Below are 25,135 nucleotides of genomic sequence, written 5' to 3'. Positions count from 1 at the left end.
TTCATCATTTTTTTTAGGTAACCTCTCTTTGTCATCCCCAGTAGAGTCGCCAGTTCTATCATACGGTGAACTGACTTTGTGGGTTTTTGCTTTGGAAAGCAAATGTCGCGGATAGCAAGAGTCGCCACCGACTTTTCTTTTATCCAATAAGGAAAGGTGGAAAAGAACAGGAAAGACCTTGATTAGATTTTGGGTTCGGGAGGTACATTATACAAAGGGAAGGTGTTAGCACCCTTTGTATCCATGGTTATCCATGGGCTCTTAATTGTTGGATCACTTATATTATTTTTCTTGTCTAAAAAAAAGTGTTTGTGAACGGCTTAGAAAATATTTTGAAAAGAGAGTTTAACTTTGTAATGATTCTTGCATGAATGTATACAAAGTATTTATCTCGTTTAATTTTGAAAGCGGTTTGGAAAAATATAACTTGGTAATGATTCTAGTATGAATGTATACCAAGTGGTGATTTTCTAGTAGATGTTTTGCAAAGTGTGATGTATGAAAAATGTTTTAGGTTGTGAGTCAGCAATTAAGAGTTATACCTACCCAAGGTCTTTATGGGTATTTCCTATCCTTAGGAGGGTAAAACTGTCCTTACTATTGAGAAGTAAGTAGTTTTATCCTTTGGATGTAAAGGGACATCGTAGGGTCATTGATTGGTCATTGAAGGCAACATTTGTAAGGATACCTTAGCATTCGAAGGGACGATCATCATTTAACCGTAGGCTACATCGAAGGGTCATCGAGGGACAAAGATCGTATATTCGTAGGCAACATCCGAGGGACTATAATTTATCTTATAGGGACATGATGATTTAACCGAAGGGTCTTTGCTAAGTGTATCCCTACATTCGCGGGACATGACCATAATACCGTAATACCGTAAGGCAACAAAGAGAGGTCCCAGATCACATATTCAAAGGCAATATTTTATAGTCAATTAGGTAATTAGGATGAATCTCCACATTAAAATCAATTAGATAATTAGGATGAATCTCTACATTAAAATCAATTAAGTAATTAGGATGAATCTCCACATTAAAATCAATTAAGTAATTAGGATGGATCTCCACAAGGGTATCCCACAAATAAAGTGGAACACCTAGCAAGCTACCTTTTCCGGGAGTATGTGAACCCTTACAAAATTCAGCAAACAGGTCAGAATACCAAATCAGGGTGCAATCAAGAATTGCACCAAACAAAAGGAACATAGCGGTAGGAATGTCAGGCGAAATAACACATGGTTATAATAAAACAGATCCGATAAGCATAGAACAGAACAGAGAAATCGGCGACTGTCACGTTCGCTCCTGCCTCGCCTAGCGAAGGCTTAGCGAATGTTCGCTACATGCTCGCTTAGCGATGGGCTAGCGAGCGGCTGCGGGTTCTGGTTTTAATAACAGTGCAATTCCAGAAAGCTCCACACCCTATGGCATCCATCACAGAAAATACATGGTTAAATGTTCAAGATATTCATACATACTTAAATTCACATGCAAAACTTAAGATATTTTTATAAATTCGATCATAATGCCATGTGCAACTTAAGTACATAAAGCGGTAATAGTAATGCAAACCTGTTTGCAATTGAATTACAACCTTGAATTGGCAGATCGCTCTTAGGGTTGACGCCGGATTGAGTTGGGCGGAGGTAACCTTTGGGAAAATGAGTTTCTTTCAGGGTTTCCTTTAGGGTTGCTCTGAATTCTCTGGGTTAGCCTCCAGGGTTTACTGTGCCTTCTTTCTATCTCTCTGTTTTCGTCCTCCTTTTCCTGACTGAAGTGCTGGTATTTATAATGCTTTTTTTTTGTGACCTAATGGGATCAGAATGAAGCCCAGAATTTCTGGTATCCGCAAGCTTCGCTAGGCGAGTGGTGTAGCGAAGGGTTCGCTAGGCGAAGGATTTGCTCGCCTAGTGAGCAAGCCAGTTTAGGCCATTTTCTGGATTTGGCCACCTGTATGCTGGGTGTTGGTTCCCTTAAGATCGACGTCTTGAAGAATAAGTTGGAGTGCCTTGAAAAATGCCTTGTAATATTAACGGGCAAATTTTGGGGTATGACAGAGTTATACTCGGAAAAGGTAGTGTAGGTAATCCCTCCTCTACTACCATCTCAAAAGTCCTTTTAGTTGAAGGCCTTAAGCACAATCTCATTAGTATTAGCCAATTATGTGACAAAGGATATAAAGTATCGTTTTCAAAAGATCGTTGCATGATTGAAAATAATGATAAAAATAATTATGTGCTTAAGGGCTGGAGGGTTAATAATGTATACATGCTTAACTTGAATGAAGTATCTTTGACTAGCGCTAAATGTCTCGTCTCCATGAATGAAGACTCTTGGCTTTGGCATAGGCGATTAACGCATGTCAACTTTGACTTACTAAATAAAGTTATTGCAAAAGATCTAGTATTTGGTCTTCCCAAAATCAAATTTTCAAAAGATCACTTATGTGATGCATGCCAAATGGGAAAGCAAACAACGATCTCTTTTAAATCTAAAAATATTGTTTCCACAACGAGACCCCTTGAACTTCTCCATATGGACCTTTTTGGGCCATCTAGAATTAAAAGTCTAGGTGGAAACTACTATGGTTTTGTTATAGTAGATGACTACTTTAGATTTTGTTGGGCCATCTTCTTAGCAAGTAAAAGTGACACTTTTTCAACTTTTGAAAAGTTTGCCAAGATTTCTCAAAACAAATTGAACACCAACATAGTTACTATTCGAAGTGATCACGGAGATGAATTTGAAAACCACCTCTTTGAGGAATTTTGTGAAACAAATAGCATTGATCATAATTTTTCTGCTCCAAGAACTCCACAATAAAATGGATTATTGGAACGTAAAAACCAAATTTTAGAAGATCTTGGAAGGACTATGATCAATGAAAATGACCTTCCTAAATATTTTTGGGCCGATGCCATAAATTTGGCTTGCTATGTATTGAATAGGATACTCATTTGTTCTATTCTAAACAAAACTCCTTTTGAATTGCTAAAGGGAAGGAAGTCCAATGTTTCACATCTTCATGTCTTCGGATGTAAATGCTTTGTATTAAATAATGGTAAAGAAAACCTTGGTAAATTTGACTCAAAAGCCGATGAAGGTATCTTCCTCGGATACTCTCAATCTAGTACAACATATAGAGTATACAACAAAAGCTTACTTATCATTGAAGAATCCATGCATGTTTCCTTTGATGAATCTTATCCGAAAATTGTCGAAGAAGGTATTATTATTGTCGAAGAAGAAAATAGTGTTGAACCCCATCCAGAAAAAGCTGAGGAGGAGCCGAATCACATATATGAAAAGAAAAAGGAGGGTCATTCGATTAATAACAATGATCTTACTTTGGAATTGAAATCTTCTAAGGATCATCCCATCGATAATATTCTAGGAGATATCTCAAAGGGAGTAACCACACGGTCAAAGATAAGTAACTTTTGTTATCATTTCGCTTTCGTCTCTCAAATTAAGCCTAAAAACTCCAAAGACGCATTACTCGATGAACATTGGTTTTTAGCAATATAAGAAGAACTTAATCAGTTCAAAAGAAATGAGGTGTGGGATCTTGTTCCCCCTCCGCGAGACCATCGAGTAATCAGTACTAAATGGGTGTTTAGGAACAAGTTAGACAAAAACGGACTTATAACTCGCAACAAGGCTCGCCTTGTTGCTCAAGGCTATAACCAAGAGGGAGGCATCGACTATGAGGAAACTTATGATCTGATTTCCCTCGAGGCTATACGCCTTTTGCTTGCCTATGCTTGTTCTCAAAATTTCAAATGGATGTTAAGAGTGTCTTCCTAAACGGTTACATTAATGAAGAGGTTTATGTATCTCAACCTCCCAGTTTTGAAAATTATGAGCATCCTAACTACGTTTATAAGCTTAAGCATGTTTTGTACGGTCTAAAACAAGCCCCTATGGCATGGTCTGAGCGTCTTAGCAAATTTTTACTAGAACAAGGATTCTCAAGAGGGAAGGTTGATACAAACCTTTTTATTAAGCATCAAGGAAAATACTCTATTTTAGTTCAAGTCTATGTATTTTTGATCTACTAACATAAATTTGGTCAAAGAATTCTCTAAGTTGATGCAGGGATGGGGGAGCTAAATTAATTCCTCAGACTTCAAATAAATCAACTTGAAGAAGGAACTTTTGTGAGCCAAATGAAGTATTGCAATCAGTTACTCAAGCGCTTCTCACATCAAAAATCAAGTGGCACTTGTCATTTTTATTCAAATTCCTTAGTAACTTGGCACATCAAAAATCAAGTTTCAGTTGCTTTATCAACGACTGAGGCAGAATACGTTGCAGTGGGTAATTACTGTGCTCAAATTTTGTGGCTCAAACAACAATTACTCGACTTCAATGTTCAACTTGAACGTATTCCCATTTTTTGTGACAACACAAGCGCCATCAATTTAACCAAAAATCCTATACTACATTCACACACTAAACATATTGAAATTCAGCATCACTTCCTTAGGGATCATGTTGAGAAAGGTGATGTTGTCTTCGAGCATGTTGATAGCAAAAATCAACTTGCTGATATTTTCACAAAACCACTTGCGATAGAGCCTTTCTTTCACATCCGTAGGGAACTTGGTGTTCTCGATATCTCAAATCGCTTTTAAATCTATATATGATGCATGCTCTATATCTATGCTTGTCTATTCGTTGATTTACAAGTGAGGTCTATGTGAGGGCACTCGTCGTCTATCATCATTGGAGGTAATATCGTTCCTATCTATTTGAACTATATTGACCAACTATATATGTATATACGTGTTCTATGTAATTCTTGATGTTCATTTTCTGGTTTGATCTAAATTTGATCCATTTCTATGCTTGAACTTACTTAGGTATCATATTTAACATGCATTCATCGTTAGGAGCATTTTTGAATCTCATGTCTTCTAATCATTAACACGGGTCCCAACTGGTTGACCCATGAGTCGACTCATCATTGTGAACTCAATCTGTGTATTTCCTTCGTGTCCCAACATGTCGACCCATGTATCGACTCGTTGCTACCCAGAGTCTATTCAATTGGGATTTCAAACATGAATATGTCAACTCATTACATATATGAGTTCACTCTTCGCTGCCCATTGCAGATGTTGCATTAATTTCGGGTCCCAATAGGTCGACACATGCGTCGACTCTTCGATGCCCAGAAACAACTCATCTGAGTCTTAAATAGGTAGACTCACTTTTCAAGGCATTTTTTTACCGCATAATCAATTTGTTTGGTCTTCTTCCTATCTCACTCTCTTCCTCACACAAACCCTAAAATCTCATTACAAACAACATTCAAATAGCTTCAAGAGCATTTGGAAAAAGAACTGCAAGAGGATCCTCCTCTCACTCTGGGACTGCACCATCTCGATCGAATATTCCAGTAACTGCTTTATCCTTACTCTCTGATGATCTTGCTGAAACCTTTGAACAGAAGTTCAAAAACAGAACAGTTGTAAAGTAGTATGTATACTCACCGTTAGTGGTTGGACGCATGCACATTCCAGAAATTGTTGACCGGATAAATTTTCAAGGAATTGATTTGTTCTTAGACTATACCACTAAGTATAATGAGGATTTAGTCAAACTGTTTTATACTGGCATTGATGGAAAATTCGAGGGTTATAAGTTTGCATGCAATATTGGTAATAGGGTTATTGAAGTGAATGATGATGTTTGGAAGTCTCTGTTTGAGATTTCGCCTCTATCGTCTCCTAATGATCTCAAGATTACCGACATTGTATTTGCTCTAGACTATGAGTTTAGGAATGCCTTAAACTCAATGCTGAAGAGACCATTCTCTGCAAATGTTGTTGAGAGCAATCTATTCCCTACCAATGTGACTACGGGTCTTTTGGAGCCTCTTGACAGGATTTTACACTAGGTTATGATGCATATTATGCGTCCTAAACAAGGAGGTTACTCCAGAATGGATAAGGCCGAAGTACACCTGGTTTATGTGTTGAAACAAAAGCTGAAAGTAAATTGGCCGCACTATGTTGCAAGTAGGACCTTTACTCTAAAGGATTCAGGTTGAGGCACTACTTTCTGTTATCCTTCATTTATTCAAAGTATCATAAATAGAGCTAAAGTTTCAGTTCAAGGAATTCCATATAACTCTGTGACTATAAATCAAGAGTTTTAACAGAAAATATTAAGTTTGATGGGCTACACTTGGGATCCTACATCACGAATATACAAGACCCGTAAACTAGTTCCAAGTTCTAATACTCGGAATTTGGAAGAAGAAGAAGAAGATGATGATGATGATGATGATGAAGACGATGAAGATGATGAAGACGAGGACGAGAATAATGATGACGACTCTTAACCTATGGAGCATGATCAACAAGTCACTGACCATGGTGATTGGCTAGGTGCTACTCCTGGACAACATCCATCCGATAACCAAGGCTAGGGGAAATGGCAACACACTGGCTGGACCAACAACCGATCATCCTATATGCCTACACCTTCTTCTCAATCTAAAAATTCTGAAGTGATGGAAATATTGAGAAACATGCAAATACATCAGAAATTTTTTGCTACACTTCAAGAGGAGAGATTTACGGCCTTGCAGGATCAGCTTCAGATTCAAGGTGACAACTTTGCATCCTTTGCTTCCCTCCAAGAGGAACGATACTCAGACTTAAGGAATCAGATCCAAACCCACAATGACAACTTCAATTCATTTACCTCTACAATCATGCAACGGATTGATGACACTTATCGCTCTCTCTCAAGATCCTTCAATACTCTTAACCAGAGCGTCATTGAATTCACCAACCTCTATGAAGAAGAGAGACCTTCGCGTCAACCTTCTGGATATAGAGGCAGACATGACCCGTCATGGGGGAGACGACCTTAGATGATTGATTAATTCAGTGCATTTCCATTTCTCTATGGTTGCATGTTATTGTACTTACTTATTTGTCTTAAAGTTTATGCTAAACAATTATGGAAATGTCATTTACTTATTATCTTTTGCTCAGTGTAATATTTATACCTATAATTCTTACATTGACTTCATGTTATGTGCATGGTTGTTAATGTCTATATGTTGCAAAGTAGTTGACTAAGTGCTTATGAATATCTTTGTTTCCTATTGACCATATCATTGTTTCTTTTAGATGTTGTCAAAGGGGGATAAGCAATGGAAACACAATAGCAGATTTAGAAGATTTATAATAGCAGAATTTTTGAATACATGCATAAAATCAGGGGGAGGATGTCTATCAAATTACACGATTATGCCACGGTTTTCCATCATCAAAAAGTGGGAGTATGTGAGGGAAAAGATTCCTAGTCCTTATTTTAATGATGTCAAACCTTTTTAGTTGCTCATAATGTATACTTTGAACGGTGTCATCATATCATAGAATGCATTCATCCTTTAACATGCTCAAAGTATACGTTCAATGTGTCCAGGCATATAAAAGTATATCATAGATGTAAATAATGAACTTGATCATCGTTAGTACCTCAGGTTCATAAGAGATTGGTTTTAATTGACCAAAATACATCTCAAAAACTCATTTTTGACAGTTTAAGAATTGTGAGTCGACTCATGACTTGGAGCATAACTCTCGGGTCTGAACAGGTGAGTCATAGGTCGACTAAATCCTGGGAAAACTGAATGAGTCGACTCATCCACATGTTGCATCGACTCATTGCCTATTTCCATTTGAACCATGTAGCCACAGGTCTGAATAGGTCAAGTCATAGGTCGACTCAACTCTGGAAAAACCCTGTTTGCTTCGACTCATCCCCTGTTTGAGTCGACTCATCGCCTGCTTCACTTGAATAATTTTGCCTCGAGTCTGAACAGGTCGAGTGGTTGCTGCTTTGCCTCAATTTTCTGCTGTGTAGTTTTGCAAACTAATTATGTTATGTTTGTTACTTGGTCCATGCATCATATATATATTCTAGAGTTTCTTCTTCAATATCTAACAAGAAAAGTGAAAGATATACAGCAAAGTGCTCTTCATCTTCATTCTTCATTGCATTTCTCAACAACTACACATAATAAACTTTGTTGATCATTGTGCATTATTGTGGTGATAACTGAAGGAGAATTGCCATCCAAGGCGCAACGGAATTTAAAAATTTCTCCATTTAGTGATCCTTATGAATGGGCAGGATCAGTGATAGAATCGTTACCTCTTGTGGCGATTCAAATCTTTGGTGCAGATCTCTTGTAACGATCAAAACCTTGGATACAAATCCACGGAGCGATCACGAACGTTGAACGATGACAACGTCTCTACTCAGTCCACACGAACGGATTCCTTCAATCGCAATGCTAGATGTTATGAATGAAGGCTTTGGGTGAGAGAAAGAGAGATACGAAAGTCCAACTCTTCAGTTGTGTTGTATTCCCATACAATGCTTCTGCACAAGAGTTCTATTTATAGAACCACTTGTGTGGGCTTCAAGCCAAAAAGCCCACTTAAGTGTATTTTGGCCCATATCTCATAATATGCCAAAATCACTTAAGTATTTGGTACCTTACCATACTTCGTATTCTACTTAAGTACACCGTACCTTACGATGTTCCTTAGTTACTCTATCTCTCATCAATCCGTCCTTTGTGCGTGACCCTGTAGGTTTTCACGACATTGGCAATTATATTAAATCACACATTTAACATAATAAACAGTGAGCGGTATCTAGCAACACATCACTGCTACCCAAGACACGAAATTGTCATGTGATCTGACAAAACCTCCTGTGATAATAATTATGTGTATAATTACCCCTTTGCCCTTATGTCTATATTGAACACAAGGTATAGACCGTGTCATCCTTGTCCAGTTCAATATTGGGCCTATAGACATTTATCCTGTTACGCAGGATGGGCAAATTCCATCTAGGTCACTCATGTCCCTCAGCATGCTTCGTGGAGTACCCATCAACTGTCTTTATGGTTATTCAGTTACGGACAATGTTAGATCAACAACAAAGCACTCGACTCTACATCTAGGGTCCATAGTGGTTTCAGGTCGAAGAGTGGCATACACCATTATCACCATGAGAATAAGTTATGACACTTTGCATAACTTTCTATATAGTATTCTCATAGCGGGTCAATCTGGTATAAATATTACTCGTAATATTCATACCTATGTTTAAGACTTCATAACTCTTTATCCATGATCCATGAGATGTGATCATCAGCCTACAAACATAATAGTCTTAATGCTTTAATGTTATCCCACTTCACAATAAAGCTCGACTACGGATACTTTAAGAATAATGTCCTTATGTTTAATGTGGTCTCATGATAAAGTCACACTTGATGCATTAAACGGACTAGCTATTCTATGAACTTTATTAAACAACCGTAATAAAGAAAAAGCCTTTTATTATTAATAAATAATTCGATACAAGTACCAAAAGTATTGGCCTCTAGGGCTTACACCAACAATCTCCCACTAGCACTAGAGCCAATCAGGCATTCCCCTAATGCCCATTGATCTAGTATGGCCATCATGCTTCTGTTGCGCAAGAGGCTTTGTTAGTGGGTCAGCAATATTGGTAAGTGTAGGTACTCTACATATTTTCACATATCCTCTATCTATTATCTCTCGAATGAGGTGATAATGCCTAAGTATCTGTTTGGATCGTTGGTGAGATCTAGGCTCCTTAGCTTGTCCGATAACACCATTGTTATCATAATAGAGACCAATGGGATCCACAATGCTAGGGACTATGCCAAGTTCACTAATGAACCTTTTTGATCCAAACAACTTTCTTTGCTGCACTTGAGGCAGCAATATACTCGGCCTCAGTTGTAGAATCAGCAACTGTATCTTGCTTTGAACTTTTCTAGCTCACAGCGCCACCATTTAAGCAAAACACATAACCATTGGAATCATTCATATTAAAGCGTCTCAGCACTTTGTCTATGTACTCTGACTTAGGCCAAGCATTTTGTGATCTATCTCTATAGATTTTGATTCCTAATATATAGGCTATTTCACCTAGGTCCTTCATAGAAAAGCATTTCCCCAACCAAGACTTTACTTGTTGCAGGGTAGGGATATCGTTTCCAATGAGTAATATGTCATCTACATATAATACCAGGAAAACGATCATGCTCCCACTGACCTTCTTGTAGACACAAGGCTCATGTTCGTACTTGATCCATGAGTAATACATCACCTTGATCAGATATCCATATATCTCAGGTAGGTGACGTATCCCGCCTGACCTACGATGGTGTTGTTCTACTTGAGCAGGTTGCTCTTACACAACTATTTGTGTTTCCTACTCTTATTCATCCATATGTGTATCAATGCCTTGTGATTCTTGAATTTCTTCAAGCTCTACTTTCCTCCCACTGATTCCTTTGGAATTAAAATCCTTTTCTAGGAAAACTCCAGTTCGAGCGACAAACACTTTGCCCTCAGAAGGATTGTAGAAGTAATACCCTCTTGTTTCTTTAGGATACCCCACAAATAAGCATTTGTCAGATTTGGGCTCAAGTTTAGTTGAAATTTGTCATTTCACATAAACTTCGCAACCCCAAATCTTCATGTAAGACATATGTGATTTCTTACCACTCCATATCTCATATGGTGTCTTCTCAACCTTTTTGGATGGAACACGGTTAAGTGTGTAAGCTGATGTCAATAGTGCATGTCCTCAAAAGGAGTTTGGAAGATCGGCGTGACTCATCATGGATCGGACCATGTCCAACAGGGTTCGATTTCTTCTCTCAGATACACCATTCCATTGGGGTGTTCTAGGAGGAGTGAGTTGGGATAGGATCCCACACTCTTTCAGATGGTCATCAAACTCTAGGCTTAAATACTCACCACCTCGATCTGATCGAAGAGTTTTAATATTCTTACCTAGTTGGTTTTGTACTTCGTTCTTGAATTCCTTAAACTTTTCAAAGGATTCTGATTTGTGTTTCATTAAATACACATAACCATATCTACTGAAATCATCAGTAAATGTGATGAAGTACTGAAAACCTCCTCTGGCTGGTATGTTCAGTGGTCCACATACATCAGTATGTATGAGGGCCAAAAGATCATTAGCTCGTTCACCTTTTCCTGTGAATGGAGACTTTGTCATCTTTCCAATTAAACAAGATCTGCATGTCTCATATGATTCATAATCAAAAGAGTCCAACAGTCCATATTTATGGAGTTTGGAAATGCGTTTCTCATTTATGTGGCTTAATCGACAATGCCAAAGGTAAGTTGGATTTAACTCATTAGGTTTCATCCTTTTAGTATTAATGTTATAAATAGGCATTTTAAGATCAAGGACATATAGTCCATTGTTCATTTGTGCAGTAGCATATAATATATCATTCAAATAAATTGAGCAACAATTGTTCTTTATTATAAATAAAAAACCAAACTTGTCCAAACAAGAAATGGAAATAATATTCCTGCTAATTGCAGGTACATAATAACAGTTCTCTAACTGAATTATTAAACCACTAGGTAAAGTCAATACATAAGTTCATACGGATAAAGCAACAACCTTTGCTCCATAGCCAACTCGTAGGTCGACTTCACCTTTTGCCAAATCTCTACTCCTTTTTAGTCCCTGCACATTTGTACAAATGTGAGAACCGCATCCAGTATCTAATACCTATGATGCAGAAGTAGATAAATTAATTTCACTAACAAAAATACCTGAAGTTGAAGTCTCCACTCCTTTCTTATTATCTTCCAAGTACTTTGGGCAGTTTCTCTTCCAGTGTTCGGTCTTACCGCAATGGAAGCAAGTGCCTTCTTTTGCTATGCCTCCACTAGGCTTTAAAGCAGCAACTGTGGGTTTGGGTTTGGCAACTTCCTTGCCTTTCCCTTTATCACCCTACTTAGTGGGCCTTTTGTTCTGTCTCTTCCATTTCCGATCATCAGAATAGACTTCCCTTTTGACTTCAGATTCTGCTTGGCAGTTCTTAACATGACGAGCAGTTCAGGAAGCGATTTGTCCATATCATTCATATTGAAATTTAGGAGAAATTGACTGAACCCATCTGGCAACGATTGCAAGATCAAATCAGTCGCAAGTTCCTTTCCGAGGGGAAAACCCAATCTCTCAAGGTTTTCCACATACCCAATCATCTTGAGTACACGGGGACCTACAGGGGCTCCCTCAGCTAACTTGCCTTGAAAAAGGGCTTTTGAAACTTCAAACCTCTCATGCCTGGCTTGCTCTTGATAGAGCATTTTCAGGTGTTCGATCATATCGAACGCTGTTATGTTCTCATGTTGCTTTTGCAATTCTGAGTTCATGGTAGCTAGCATGAGACAAGCAGTTTCATTGGCATCATCGACATGCTTCTTATAAGCATCTCTTTCTGCCTTAGGTGCAGAACTAGGAGGTTCCTCTTCAGGAACATGTGTCTCCAAGACATACAGCTTTTTATCATGTTTGAGGACAATCCTCAGGTTTCGGTGCCAATCCAAAAAATTTGTCCCAGACAATTTTTCCTTATCAAGGATTGATCTCAAAATGTTGTTAGAGGTGTTTGCTGTCATGGTAATCTACATAAGGATTAATGAAAATATAAGTATCATTGACATATTTAATTAGGCCTTTAATTAAATATGCTCCCACTATTTTATTCAAAACAAATGACCCTCATCATTTGATTCGGAAAATCCCGTTGGAAGATTTTCTAGTGGGTCGAGATCCATATTTCACTTCGTTCTAAGTCCGCGTAGGCGGATTACACAAAACTAGGTTATTTAGGTAGGAACTCCTTCCAATTGTATCTCATACAACTCTCGAAAATTTCAGTTGGGTGAATAACTCCTTATTCCAATCCATCATATGGATCATTCCCAACTCTTGCTTCTAAACATATATATAATCTTATTATAATTTGTTTAGTTAAGTTTGACCCATTGTTTTAACAGTTGGATATTACAATTATCCCATCGCACCTTACTAATATAGAACATGCACCTCGCGTAGGCGAAACCTACATTATCTGATACTAGTCTTGATAAGTGTTAAAACTTGGAAAGCATAAACTTAATATTTAATTTGAGGGAATTGTAATTTTTCTGATCTCACCGGCTTATTTATCATATAAATCGCCTCTCACATGCATCAACATACATTCACATGCACCAACATACATACATACATAATGAAACAGTTATGGCCCCTAGCGCAATTGTTCTCCCAAGCCAATGAGAGAACCTAAGCTAACCTAACAACGATCTAAGCTTCTCCAAGCAAGATCTTTAAGGTTGTCCTCCTTTGGCACTAACTTCTTTGCTTTCTTCATATCATTACATTACATGAAAGAAACTCGTTTTACATACGAGGGAGTGAGATGAGAAAAGAAGTTACATTGAGAGATTAAAAGAGAGGCACGACACGCAGGTCGTATTTTAAAACCCAAAGCAGAATAAAGGAAAACTAAGACCATAATCGATCACCACAAGACAATAATAAACACTTTATTATTATTATTATTATTAATTCCTTTAATTAATTAAAATCAAATTAAATCTCGACGACCGATCACACTACGCAGAGTTAGCCGGGGGTCCGCTGCCCGGTCAGCGGGAACGGGTGTTCCGCTGCCCGGTCAGCAAACGGTGGTTCCGCTGACCGTTCAGCGGACGGGGGTCAATGGGGCAGCGCCCCTGGTCGAAATTTTTAATGAACAATTCATTTAAAATCGACGTCGTTTTTCGCATCAACACTTGATACTTTAAAACACTGACGAGTGAAATTTTTTTTACGTTAACCGGTTAACCATATGCGTTAACCGGTTAACACTGTTTGAAATCTGTTGAAAAAATTGTTTTCTGCCTTGCGTTAACCGGTTAACCAAAAGCGTTAACCGGTTAACACTGTTTAAAATCTCTTCGAAAACTGTTTTCCGTCTTGCGTTAACCGGTTAACCAAAAGCGTTAACCGGTTAACACTGTTTGAAAAACTCAAAATTTTATCTCGTATTGCGTTAACCGGTTAACCATATGCGTTAACCGGTTAACACTGTTCCAAAAAGTGTTCAGAAAGCACAACTCTTGTGCAGTCATAACCCCAATCGCATAACTCTCTGACAACACAACCCTTGTGCCGTCACTAACCCTGATGCACCAATTTCAGACCGTCAAACACATCTATATTGTTAATTCAGTATGATTGATCAACACGTCATTACTTCACCATACTAATGTCGGATCAAGAAGCAAATGACCATTGATTGCTCAAAGGAAAATAATCATTGAGTGTTTGAATGAATGAAACGAGAACACTATATCATATATAATGTATTTTGCATCAAGATTACATATATCATATATATGACTTGATCGATCTCAATTTAATCTTTGATTCATTCTGTCTTTAATCATATTAATACAGAACAAAAATAGTTATCAGATTCATGGTTTCATAAGTGGCTCTGATACCACTGAAGGAGAATTGCCATCCAAGGCGCAGCGAAATTTAAAAATTTCTCCATTTAGTGATCCTTACGAATGGGCATGATCAGTGATAGAATCGTTACCTCTTGTGGCGATTCAAACCTTTGGTGCAAATCTCTTGTAACGATCAAAACCTTGGATACAAATCCACGGAACGATCACGAACGTTGAACGATGACAACGTCTCTACTCAGTCCACACGAACGGATTCCTTCAATCGCAGTGCTAGCTGTTATGAATGAAGGCTTTGAGTGAGAGAAAGAGAGATAAAAAATTCCAACTCTTCAGTTGTGTTGTATTCCCATACAATGCTTTTGCACAAGAGTTCTATTTATAGAACCACTTGTGTGGGCTTCAAGCCAAAAAGCCCACTTAAGTGTATTTTGGCCCATATCTCATAATATGCCAAAATCACTTAAGTATTTGGCACCTTACCATACTTCGTATTCTACTTAAGTACACCGTACCTTACGATGTTTCTTAGTTACTCTATCTCTCATCAATCCGTCCTTTGTGTGTGACCCTGTAGGTTTTCGCGATGTTGGCAATTATATTAAATCACGTATTTAACATAATAAACAGTGAGCGGTATCTAGCAACACATCACTGCTACCCAAGACACGAAATTGTCATGTGATCTGACAAAACCTCCTGTGATAATAATTATATGTATAATTACCCCTTTGCCCTTATGTCTATATTGAACACAAGGTATAGACCGTGTCATCCTTGTCCAGTTCAATATTGGGCCCATAGACATTTATCCCGTTATGCAGGATGGGCAAATTCCATCTAGGTCACTCATGTCCCTCAGCATGCTTCGTGGAGTATCCATCAACTGTCTTTATGGTTATCCAGTTACGGACAATGTTAGATCAGCAACAAAGCACTCGACTCTACATCTAGGGTCCATAGTGGTTTCAGGTCGAAGAGTGGCATACACCATTATCACCATGGGAATAACTTATGACACTTTGTATAACTTTATATATAGTATTCTCATAGCGGGTCAATCCGGTATAAATATTACTCTTAATATTCATACCTATGTTTAAGACTTGATAACTCTTTATCCATGATCCATGAGATGTGATCATCAGCCTACAAACATAATAGTCTTAATGCTTTAATGTTATCCCACTTCACAATAAAGCTCGACTACGGATACTTTAAGAATAATGTCCTTATGTTTAATGTGGTCTCATGATCAAGTCACACTTGATGCATTAAACGGACCAGCTATTCTAGGGACTTTATTAAACAACTGTAATAAAGAAAAAGCCTTTTATTATTAATAAATAATTCGATACAAGTACCAAAAGTATTGGCCTCTAGGGCTTACACCAACAATAACGTCCAAATAGGATTGTGTAATCTTAGTTTAGGTAGAGGCTTTGAGTGGGGTTTTCTTGAATAAAACCATTGGGGTTTTGCCCTCCAAGAATTGGGTTTTTTTGCACTAACATTTGCTTCATAGATTCAGCCGAGTGAAAGGTTTGAAGAACGGTGGGTTCGTTCAAACAAGTAACGGTAACCAGAGGATTGTGAAGAAAGCTTAGGGTTCAAGCATCTTGCGATCGAAATAAGCTGAGCTAGAGTTTTGAAGAACGTGGAGTTTTTGCAATAAGGTAACTACAACTGAAGGTTTGTTCAGAACGCTTGAAGGACTTGGTTCAACTCGAATAAAGGGGAGAGAAGTGAATAGGATATTCAACAACACTTGGGGTTAGTTGGTAGTGATTATTTCTTCTCTTATATAAACTTTGAAACTTAATAATAAATATCTCAATTCTAGATTTAGAATTGGGGGCAGACGTACCCTAAGCAAGGACGAAAGGGGAACTGCCTAAACAAATCTGGTGTTGTTCTCTTTTTCTCTTAATTATTTAAATTCTGTAGAAATTGAGTCTTGTGTGAAATTAATAGTATAATTAATCTCGCTTAATTGTTGTGCATAGAAGTTGTTCGATAAATTGGTGCAATCACTTTGATTACAACTATGTAAAATTCTTCACATTCAATTTGAGTGAAATTGAAACTTGGTGTGGAGTGCACACCAAGTGTTTGATAAAATTAATCTCACACAAGTCTATCAATAACTTACTTGTTCTCTTATTGTGTTAACTCATCATTAGTGGTAACTATATCAAGGATCGAGGTAATTAATTGATTGATTTAGATAGTAGTTGAATATCTCTATCTTAGTTATTCCATTGGGTTTCACGCATATCTGATCTTTCCATTAACGAATCATTTAGACGATTGTGGTCTAGGGAGCTTTCGTAACCTTTGAAAACAAATTTTAAAAAACACTAAATTTTAAATACTGATCTATTCATCCCCCTTCTAGATCCGTACTATCATCTAACATAAAGGGTTTGCCAAAGCATGGGACTAACATGACAAACATGAGAGAGTCTGTCTAAGAATGGAACTACTAAGACAAACGTGAAAGAAAAAGGGTTTGCCAAAGAATGAGACTAACATGTCAAGCTTTATAAGGGGGTTTGCCACAACATGGGACTAACATGTCAAAGAGGAAATGGCATGTCTAAGTAGTGAAACTAACAAGACAGACATGAAAGGAAAGGAAGGTTTGCTAAAGCATGGGACTAATAAGGCAAACATGAGAGAGTTTGTCTAAGTATGGGTCTAACAAGACAGACATGAAAGGAAAAGAAGGTTTGCCAAAGCATGGGACTAACAAGGCAAACATGAAAGGAAAGGAAGGTTTTCCAAAGCATGAGACTAACATGGCCAACTTGAGAAGGGGGCTCGCCAAATTATGGGACTAACAAGGCAAGTATTAAAGAGTTTTTCTAAGCATGAGACTAACAAGGTAGATAAAGAAGGAAAAGGTTTGCCAAAGCATGGGACTAACAAGGTAAACATAGAAGGGCTTGTCGAAGTATGGGACTAACATGGCAAGGAGGAAAAGGGACATGTCTAAGCAATGAGACTAATAAGACAAACAAAGAAGGAAAAGGTTTGCCTAAGCATGGGACTAACAAGGCAAACAAGGAAGGGCTTTCCAAAGCATGAGACTAGCATGGCAAGGAGGAAAGAGGGTATGTCTAAGCAATGCGACTAACAAGACAAACAAAGAAGGAAAAGGTTTTCCTAAGCATGAGACTAACAAGGAAAACAAGGAAGGGATTTCCAAAGCATGGGACTAACATGGCAAGGAGAAAAAAAGGCTTGTCTAATCAATGAAACTAACAAGACAGACAAAGAAGGAAAAGGTTTGCCTAAGCATGGGACTAACAAGGCCAACAAGGAAGGGCTTGCCAAAGCATGTGACTAACATGTCAAGGAGAAAAGGGTGTATGTCTAAGAAATGAGGCTAACAAAATAGAAAAAGAAGGAAAAGGTTTTCCTAATCATGAGACTAACAAGGCAAACGAGGAAGGGCTTTCCAAAACATGAGACTAACATGGCAAGGAGAAAAAGAGGTATGTCTAAGCAATGAGACTAATAAGACAGACAAAGAAGAAAAGGGTTTTAACCATGAGAGGTGATTAAACCAAAGAGAGAGGTTTGATTCATGAATGGGTGCTTAACCATAAGAAGGTGATTAACCTAAAATAGTGTATGGAGATTGTTGCAATGTTGAAGTGTTGAGATGTTATTTTTAGAGAAGAAGACTTGAAAATTATTCGATTTGAATTGCGCTAAAGTCTATGAATTGAGGTGAATACTCTGAATAACTAGGGAATATGCCCCATTATCGTATCCTAAAATTTGCCCTCTCCTTCTCACTTTTCATCTGACCCATAACTTAAGATTCATCTGCATCATGCATCCAGGTTAATACAATCTCATAGATTCAAAGCTTGTGGTTAATTAATACTAGAGTTTTGATTGAGCAATGGAGTTTGGCTCATCATGTGAGGGGAAACCCTAATTTCATGCTCTTTTAGACTTTGGTTCAAGAAGGTTACTATCATGACACTCATTTATGCATCTAAACTCCAATTCCTGATTTAACCACCCTTTGACCTTATGAGCTTTTACCCATGCATTTGAAACCCTAATCAGGGAAAACATGATACTATGGTGCGATGTGGCTTGATTTATCACCATGGGATTGGTAGAAACCATGATTCATCCATCATCTGCATGCCTACATGTTTAATGTTTCATACGATTCAAACATTGCCTAGGCTTCTGATTTGAGTTTTTTGATGTTGGCAGAAGCATTGTCCCATATGTCCTAATTCATTGTGGATCATACATCAATATGTGTTTCATGTGACTCATGCCCTGTTTGCAATCATGTGAAACCCTAGTTCATGCCTCCCAGTTGACTTTGGTCAACTGTTGACTTTTTGATCAACTAGTTAACAAAACTCAAACATTCCAATTGCGATCTTTCCAAACTTAACTTGACTTGTTTATATACCATTTCCATGTCATATACAATAATTAGATTTTGTAGATGACAACGTCGATTATGTTACTTTCCATTAATTTGTTTCTATTCACATTAACAAAGTTATGAGAAACCAGGGTGTTAAAAGCTTTCATGTTCATGTTCATGTATGCACCATGTTGAAACTTTCACTTTCAATTTCCATTGACATTTCAATTAATGTTTTAAAATCAATTTCAAACCATTTCAAATTAACTTTTAATTAACATTTTGACCTTTTAATTTAAGCTATTCAAAGTCATAATTGATTCACAATAAATTAACATTCATGGTTAACTTCATAGTTTACAATAATATCCAAGACTTTTTCAATCACAATTTTAATTCAATTGAGTTTAATACAACTTCCCATTTCAAACCAAGCATTTAAGTCATTTAACTTTTGTAGATATCCATTTAATTTGCAATTAACATATGGATCCATTTCAAAACTATGTTAGGACTAAAACATTTAAGTTCCAAATTGCCTTTTATTAACATGTGAGTCCATTTTAATTTAAACATTTAAGTCAATTATTAATAAATCTTTATTAGTATTCAAAACTCCAAGCCATGTCAAATAAATGTGGGAAGTTCTTGTTGAACATGCAAAGACTTGTGCCCTCAGTGGAAAACTCTATGTATAATATCCTGATGGTGCAAGGAATGGTGTTGTTTTCAATAATATCTACGAGTTGAGTGGCCTAATCACCAATGACCAATATTACTCTGCTGATTCTCTCTCTGATAACCAAAATGTTTATATGGACACATTGGTGAAGAAGGCATATGAGAATTGGATACATGTTATTGAGTATGATGACAAGTCTCTGTTAAATTACAATCAGAACAGGACTTTGGGTACGGCCCAACATCAGGTTCCTCTGAGTTCACATGACTATTCTATATCCCAAGTCTACCAATTCATGTTCCTACAGTACAACCTTCAATGGATGCTGGTATAACAGATAGAGGTTATCATCATGGTACAACTACCAGATTCTCAATGCAACCACAGGATGTTGATCTTAATTCTGCTCTTCAGTTTGGTAATACTGCCTTCCTTCTACAAAAACTGCTGATGAGTGCCCCTCCCAATCTCCAAGACATTCCAAAACGTAATCCATTTCCAATGCAAGCAAAATCTCCACTCTTTAAACCATATCCAAACCGAAGGCATCTTCACCTAATTGAAACCTGCAAATTGGCTAGTAGAACATGAGCATTACACTAAACAACCCATAACACACTGTTGCAGAAATGCAATTCAGAATTAACATTCAGCTAGTCATTAACACCTGATATCTAACAGCAAAAGCAATGAATCAACACCATTCAATAATCAACTCATAACATCAAACTAACATTACATCAACTAATTGATGCATCAGTAGACTCTCATATTCTTTCAATATCATCATTTAACTAATTAACAAATTTAAACCTAATAACTAATAGTTTATCCAACTCATCCAAATCCTAACATTCATCCTAACACAACTAACATACTAACAGAATAATGATAACATCTAGACAACCCTACACAAGTTTTGACAGAAAGTTATTTGCAATTTCTTTCAGCAGACCACAAAGATTTCAACATATTTTTTAACAGTTAACAAACTTAAATTAAAAATAATCAAACATAGTCATAACTGAAAGCTCCTAACAACTTCAACTAACTGCATAACATTGAGATTTGGATTGCATTTCAATTTCCAACTAATAGTGGATCAATAACTAACTTCTAACTGAATTTTCCAGCTAGCATAACAAACTGAAAAATAGTTTTTCATTTGCAAACTAAGTCTACATTTGTAGTGAATTCCATATGAATTTAAGAGGCATTTCTAACTAACTGTGAATGATATAAAGAGCTCACCTTACTCAGTTTCAAGGGGCTTCACAAACTTCAATCTTCAATCCTTTGATTCCTCACTTTGTATTATGTTTTCAACCTTTAATAGTGGATATCGATCCTTCATTCTTCATTCTCTTAGTCATCATCATTCATCGAAGGAGGGGATGATTTTCCAGAATTTCTCCAAGCTCTCTTTTCTCTGAACTCTCAGAATCGCTCGATTTTGCAACACACGCAAGAACTCGAAGTCAGAATCAAACAGAGGGAGAAGAAAAAGAATAAATTGGAAATCAAGCGAAAAATCTGATTCATGTTCCATCCGATAAGTCTTTGATTCCATCTCTTCTTTTGTTTGCTTGCATGATAACATATCGAGTTGAATTTGGTGATGCGAACCTTTGAATCCTTGAGTCGATGAATGGAACAAAGCGAATCACGTTTTGTTGCTGAATGTCACGAATATTGTGAATCTTCAAACTGCGACGGCTGATGAAGCTGGAGGACGTGCAAATCGTTTGGACCGAAGCAGCAAGGGTGCGACGAGTCCAGACGCGAAGATGAAGCAGGACATGAAACAGAGACGTTGTTCGATGAAGCTTTGAAACACATCAATTGCGAGGATGCGAGCACGACCTGGAACGTTGTTCAGAAGTAACGCGGTGGCACAGTCAAACTAGACTTCCGTCTTGTGCGTGAACAAGGTCTCTATATATTGTATCAATGAAGAAGCTTGGGTCGCGTTTCCTTTGGGACTAAAGTCCAAAAGTGGATCCCTTTTCGCACACACCTCTTGAGCCTACACACCCCTCTTTTGTTAAGGCCTGCAACGGTAAATTTATGATTATCAAGTTATGGATAAGCTAGAGATTAAATAACAAGAGTCGCCACCGCGCTTTTATTATTTTTCAGGAAAAAAGGAAAAAGTATGAACAAAACCCAAAAGTAAGAAGTTTTCAAATCAAACAAAATGATGTTTACAAACAAATAGAATGAGGGATGAGAAAAGAATTCATTAATTATATTTTTGTGTTTGGCAAGACATTCGGTCTTGTGCATACGTACCGACATAAAAATGAGGGATCAAAACCTCGTAGTTCGTGATACAAATTTCAAAATGGATGCATTGCTTTTAGTAAAAATTAAGTTTGAAAGGCACAAAGGCCTAAAAATGGTTTGAATGAGTTTTTTTTTGTTGCTTTTTTGAAAGTTTAAGTCAAATATAGTTAAGTTTATTTACAAGTTTGATTTAAGAAAAGGAGTTTGAAAATGCAATGGCATAAGGCCAAAGTTTCTATCTTTTTACAAAGTGGTCAAAGTTAGAACAAAATAAGTTCAATCAAACAAGATTTTGAAAAGGAAAGAGGGGGAGATTTTGAAATTAAAGAAATGGGGAGAAGATGAAGAGACTAATCCTATGCACAAAATTAAAAGTTAAGAGTTGAAAAGATCTAACCAAATGGGTAGCAATCCAATAGACAAGAATGTCAATAAAAACCCAGAATTCCCTTGGACATTTAGAATCAAGCAACATACAAATGCACAATTGTATTATCTTGAAGAGCAAAAGCATCAAATAAAGATAGCCACATCCAAGCTTATCCATTCCATGATCTTCTTCAAGATAGCCCATTAATTCTACAAGTCATAGGTTCAAAATAACAACATCATAATGATCATGTTGCAGATGAACTCAGAGGGATCTTGAATGATGTATCAGATGAAGTTTCAAATTGCAAGCACTTGGTTTCTCAACAAGTTGGCATTGGCCAAGTTCTTTAGCATAGGAATGTTGCCTAAGTTCTAAGTCCATTTGTCCAAGATTAAGCCAATAGTCCATACAAAAGTTTTTTAGGGTTCTTGTTGTTATTATGTACATTAATGGTCAAAGACCATACAAAAAAGCAAAGTATACACACAAGGAATATCACACAATATGGTCCAAGTGGACAAAGTGAAAATTGCATTAACATAAACAATTAGAATGATATGAACAATGGCAAATGAATAAAAGCTAGAATTAAATGACATTAAAGTAAATGATTTAAAATTAAAAGTTAGTTGTTAATGAGTTAGAAGTTAGTATTGTTTTGCTTTTTCTTTTCATTGTTTAGACATTCTTTGGAGAACACTCAACCCACTTATCACAAACATGGATTCTTGAGCCAAGACATCTTCCAAAGGAAGGAAAAAAGGCCAATTTTCCACATAATACCATGAAAGAGAGGAGACTTACAATCTCACTAACTAGAATGCTATGCCTTTTGTGTCACAAATTTAGCGCTATGTTAAGCAATTGTAATTGGACTTATGTAGAAGTCACAACTATTTGAGGTCAGACAATAGAATTTTGATGTTAATGCATGTTAGAGAGATAGTACCATGGACTATGCTCATGAAACATAACACACACAAAAAGAATATGCAAAAGGTGTGGCCTAATCTCATCCATACTCATGTTAATTTTTCAATCGACTAACTTTAGGACTTTGAGATATCATAGGCCAATTGAGATGAATGCATAAAGAAGGGGAATGAGATGAAGAGGGAGGGGAATAGATGAAAACTCAAATTGGTCAAAGGAAGACTTTTACCAAATTAATATCATCCATTCATTTTGGGAGATGGAATGTACATTCCATCAATCCCCTAAATCCAATGATATTAACTTGACAAAGTCAAATCAACCTTGACCAAGACCCAACAACAAGAGTCAAACACAAACAAGTCATCACAATTGGTCAACAAAATTATTTGACATTTATTCAAATTAAAAATACTAAAATAATACATTTAAATTGAATATGGTTTGTCAAATTCCTAAAACCTCATAAAAACACTAAATAAATGGCCATGAGATTTATCATAGGTCAAACAAGGTCAAAGGACCTTGGAGAAAAAATTTCAGAATTTTTAAAGACTTAAAAGTATTTTTAAACAATTAAAAACAAATGAAAAATCAATTAAATCATGAAAAATATTAATAATGATCCAAAAAATATTTTTAATTCAGATTATGAAAGAGGAAATTATTTGAATTTTTTTGGTGAAACTCTCATATTTTTTGGATCAATATTAAAATTAATATGAATTAATGAAAATAAAGCAATTAAAATGAAATTCAAATAATCAGAAAAAACGTGGACCACTTGATCTCCCTCATTAATTGAGGTGGCAGATCAAGTGGCCACCAGTGCGCGTTCCATTGTAGACTTGAGTCAACGCGACACAAGCATGGTAATTGAAATTCTGGTATCAGATATGAGATGTCGAAGGTAATGTCACGACACTAATATCTGAACAACAACTAAAATATAAACAGGATAAAAGACAAAGAAACAATAGAGCAAGTGACACAAGCAATTGTTAACCCAGTTCGGTGCAAACTCACCTACGTCTATCAAACCAGGAAGGAAATCCACTAAACAGAATTAGTTCAAAGACTCTCAGTAAACAACTTCAAGTTACAGTCTTTTCACTTAATCTCTACTCGTGTGACTTCTATCTAAGAACTCTTAGATATGAGACCCTACTCACTCCCCATCAATCACAACAGTGATATAAAGATAAATATTACAAGAAAGAAGACACTCTTCAGGAACACATACTTGACCTTGCTTAAAAGCTTCAACCAAGTAAACACACACTCATGCTTCAAAGCTTAGAGTGGACAAATTATAACACAAAAGTCAGTCCAATTCAATCATCAATAAGATGAATGAATGGCTCACAATACACAAGCTCACACAAGACTAAAACCTTGAAACTCTTTTACTATTTCGTTCGTTTCTTGTTTGTTAAAACCAGGTTTTACATAGCCTTTAAATAGAAGCTTTTGAATGGGCTTGGGCATCATAAAACCCTAAATCTATTTTCCTTGCGTATCTTCTTATTAACGACAGCTAATCATCCCTTATTGGAAAATAGATCATTATGGTTTTAAATCAAATTACTCCTTGAATAGCGCATTCAATCTCCACATAATCACACACAGATTTGCATGAAAAGCGCAATCTTAAGATACATAACATTCACACTGAATGTTCTGTATACACATGTCTTAACATCGGGTCTGACATCTTAGCTAAATCCTGCACAACCATATTTAAACATCCTGCAGGAAACTGATATCACATGTCAAGACAACACGCGTGACAACTTGTAATAACTCTAGGTTTTACCAAAATTGATGCCAACACATAGAACCAACAGTAATTAAAAACAACGCATGAGATTGAAACAATTTAAAAGAGATCAATGACTCTGAACCGTGCCAACACATCACCGGCATCCAAAGGCCGGTCATCTTCTCCGGTGACCCTGGCCGGACTGGTTCACTCATCACCATAAAAAAATGAAAAAGGAGGACATGATATGAAAGAAAAAAATGGCGTAGAGCACGAATCTGACATCAATTTTA

General features: G+C 36.8%; 1 long non-coding RNA gene across 1 annotated transcript; it reads right to left on the bottom strand.

The window, feature by feature from the left end:
* Positions 1–19,647: 19,647 nt before the first annotated feature.
* Positions 19,648–21,480, bottom strand: LOC127073761 (uncharacterized). Its single transcript, XR_007785852.1, has 2 exons — positions 20,740–21,480; positions 19,648–20,054 (listed from the first exon to the last, which is right to left on the bottom strand). It is a non-coding gene; the product is annotated as an uncharacterized LOC127073761 (long non-coding RNA).
* Between the last annotated feature and the right edge of the window lie 3,655 nt (positions 21,481–25,135).

The sequence above is a fragment of the Lathyrus oleraceus genome, chromosome 4, assembly GCF_024323335.1.
Source record: "Lathyrus oleraceus cultivar Zhongwan6 chromosome 4, CAAS_Psat_ZW6_1.0, whole genome shotgun sequence".
In the NCBI taxonomy this organism is placed as follows: domain Eukaryota; kingdom Viridiplantae; phylum Streptophyta; class Magnoliopsida; order Fabales; family Fabaceae; genus Lathyrus; species Lathyrus oleraceus.
The sequence above is the reverse complement of the archived record's forward strand: the minus strand, read 5'-3'. Positions and strand labels throughout refer to the sequence as shown.